Genomic DNA, 3,613 nt, shown 5'->3' with positions numbered 1-3,613 from the left:
TTCTTGGTATGAATATGGTTGCACTTTAGATACCTGATAGAAAATCTCGTGTAGCTCAAACTGACTGATACCTGTGCAAAAACTGACTCCAAATTTGGAAAGTTCGTCTTCTCCCAATTTCGACGATATATAACACTTCATATTTTGGTTACCAGAAGCACCTGAAATTGCCATTTGAAAAATGTCCCTTCCGGCTATAAAAAGCTTAAGTCCACTAGAAAATAATTTAAAAATTATTTTTTAATTTCTTTGAAATTTTCCCTTATCCTCTGAATCCGGGGCCAAACTTCTGTTGACCAAGTGCCACGTGGCACACTCTGATTGGTTTGGGCCTGCACAATGGATGCCACATGTCGTTTTCTCGCTAACTCGCTATGCTAAATCTCACGCATCTTTTGCTTGGCGAGTTAGCGACGACCCTCCGATTTGGACACGTGTCGTCATCTCCTTGCATCCAAGTTTTGGGCGCCAACTCATCATTATTGCATGCTCGTTCAAAATATTTCCATTTGCGCACCAACTGGCAGTCCACGGCGGGCCCCTCCCCTCGAGCTCGTGCCTTCAAAAGGCTCCTGCCTCAATTCACATCTTATTAAGTGTGTTTGGGTATTTAAATACATAAAACATACCCACTTTTTATCAATGTGGGATAATTGTTTTTTATTGCTCATCGCCTTTTGTTTGACTGTGGTTGGAATCGGCTCCTTGTTCTTTTAAAATTTATTGGAACCTACAGCTCCTTTGTCAAGTTTTCCTCTGTATTGTATGTCATTAATAATAAGAGTGGGTAATATTGTGACATCACCACGAGATCCATGTCCAACCTGTTTATCTTGCTCAGCTTTCAAAATAGAGTTTTCAGTATCGGCAATGGGATCCCCCATGCACTTTTCTACCTTCTTCCTGTCCAGACCTAGAGATTTGATGACACTGTCTGCACATTCTTTGTTATATTTTTTGTCCTTCATTGGACACCTGATGCGGAAATCAGTAACGTAGTCCCACCAAACCCATGGTCTGCTATCCTCTTTAGCAACAGTAAAAACACACAGTTGTCTCAAATTTTCAGTCACCACATCTTTCTCATCATACCCCCGATTGAAGTCTTGTTCTGGATCAGGTGCACAGTATCTTCCGTTATTAATGCATTGAGCTTTGCATTGCTTGCTCACTACAAAGGCTTGAGGGCAGTACCAAGTGATATAGTGAGGAGTAAATTGTGTGTACCCATTTTTCTTAAGAATTTGAGCAGCTCCTTTGAAATTCTTTAAAAACTCCATCTGCATATCACACTTCAATCCACATTCATCATTGCTATTTGTCCACAACTCATACTCCACACGTTCATCTGTGTGTGGAACAGACTCTCTCCAGTCCAAATTAATATTGACCATATTCCTCTTACTAATAGCATCTTTCAGTTTGTCACCTAAATTCTTCTCAATGAGTGCAGAGGGAATAGTGATATTCTGTTCATAAGCTGAACCACCTTCACCAGGCAAATCCATAGTTATCAAAGATTCATCCTTGTCATCAGCCACAAGGACAGCCGCTGCCCCAGCATTCTGAGCATTGCAGACTTTCAAAGCAAAATAGCAATTTTACCATGCTGCAAATTTTTAGCCCATGACGAATCTCCAGTCAAAAGATTTTAATTGTCGAACATCCATACTTTAAGAATCCTACAAGCAAACAATGTTAAAAAACATAAACTGGGCTCGGGTTCGGAATTATAAACTGGGTTGTTGATCACTTGGGGTTTTGAAAACTAGGATATAAGTTCTTTGCCATGAAGAGAATATAATTCCATGTTTTGGGCTCATGAGGAATCACAGGGCACATTTGGCGAATTTCCAAAAACAGGCACTTGGAAATTTTGACTAAGAAATGTGTCAAAAAGTATTTTTTGGCAAATGTGCGGACATATGAAACTATGCAAATGGATTTGTCATGACTTGGGAACTGGCATACTTGAAGGATTTTTAGGAGACAACACAATGATATAATCCATTTAGGCTCACCAATCACGGGATGAGAGTTATAACGTGCCGAACAAGGATGTGAACCAATCTGGATGCCTTAGCCGTAACAAAACAATGCAAACTGGGTTTTTGATCATGTTAGCAAACTGATCAAATGGATTCGACATGATCTCAAAATTTGAACATATGAAATGTCTGACCCCTAGAACATAGTGCAAAAATAATTTCCTCATTTGGATCAACTGGGTCAAAGATATCATTGGTCGAACAGGGCTTCCCAGAACTGTGAACAACTACACAAATGTACAAAACAGTAACCGACCAACTTTGAGGGGTTCGAAACCTAGTCAAAAGAATTTGAAAAGACTTGAAAATTGAAACATAGGTTCTTTGTTATGGAAACTAAACACTCCCAAAGTGGCAGGTCATGACACATTCCTGGGTAAAAGATATTCAAATGCAAATTGGGCCTCTGGTCGCTATTTGACACTTTGGCAGAATTGCAAATTTTGACACTAGCTTAAAATGGCACTTCACAGAATGATTCGAGATGACAAAATAACATCGTGGAACACATGCATATGTCAAATGAAAGGTGTTAAGCCACTCAAACACCATCTAGGCCTCAAACCGACAACCAACTACATATGCATAATAGGCACTTTAGGGCATGATTTTTCAAAATTCACAATACATGACTCAAAATTTGACCATGCAAATTTTAGTCCCAACAGTTGCTCTGTCTTGGGATGTATGTCCCTTGCGGGCATGGCAAGATTTCAGATCTCTGGGAGAAGGAGACCACACATTTGAACAGCAAAACTTCTCTCGAACAGCTTATTGAAAGCAAGGAAACAACTACAACTACCAAGACTATGTACACACGATGGCGCCGGGCCACCGAACTTCAGCAGAATTATTTACCTCTGTCATAAACATGATTCTCATCTGAACTTTCATGAGGTAAATTGAATTTTCTACTCCTATCAGTCTCACCAATCAGATTATCATTCTGAATCAACTCATTTAGCAAAACTGAATCTAAACCTTGACTTTCACAATGCAAATAAAAACTATATTCATCTTCCACCGTTAGCTCATTATGAAAGTTCTGATCAGCATGCTCAAAAATATTAGACTAAAACTGAAAACCTTCTCTAACAAATGACTCGTGCATGCTATCATTTTTGAATATGAAGGCTTCATATTCAACTTGGGGAAAGGGATCACACATACCTTGAAAATATGTTTCCTTATGCATAACCGGATGATATTCAAATGAACATTCTGACTTGTACTCACATATATCATCAATGTCAGAATCTAAAGCTAATCCACAACCTTCAAATGGTTCTTCACAATCAGCGAATAGATTAGTCTTTACATCAGAGAGTTCATCATAAAAATCATAACAAGGTATAGGTAGATTTTCAATAATCGTCTCATCAAACACCTTGTCATTTACCTCCTCAGATGCAACATAATCATTAGTTTCACTATCAAACTCGAAAGAAGAACTTTCTAATCTCTCACAGCAGTAAGACAAAGTATCATCATTAAATTTATTCTCTGCTAAATTTGAAACTTCCATGTGTTCTTCAAAAAGAGGATTGATAACTCCATGCAAAGCG

The 3,613-nt window shown here is 38.6% G+C and overlaps 1 pseudogene; it reads right to left on the bottom strand.

Moving 5' to 3' along the window:
* Positions 1-364: 364 nt before the first annotated feature.
* Positions 365-1,595, bottom strand: LOC149561740 (vacuolar-sorting receptor 1 pseudogene; annotated as a pseudogene).
* Positions 1,596-3,613: the final 2,018 nt, after the last annotated feature.

The sequence above is a fragment of the Cupressus sempervirens genome, chromosome 4 (genome assembly GCF_028749045.1).
Source record: "Cupressus sempervirens isolate cs-2001-9-10 chromosome 4, ASM2874904v1, whole genome shotgun sequence".
Taxonomy (NCBI): domain Eukaryota; kingdom Viridiplantae; phylum Streptophyta; class Pinopsida; order Cupressales; family Cupressaceae; genus Cupressus; species Cupressus sempervirens.
Note: the sequence above shows the minus strand (reverse complement) of the source record. Positions and strands in the feature narration are given on the sequence as shown.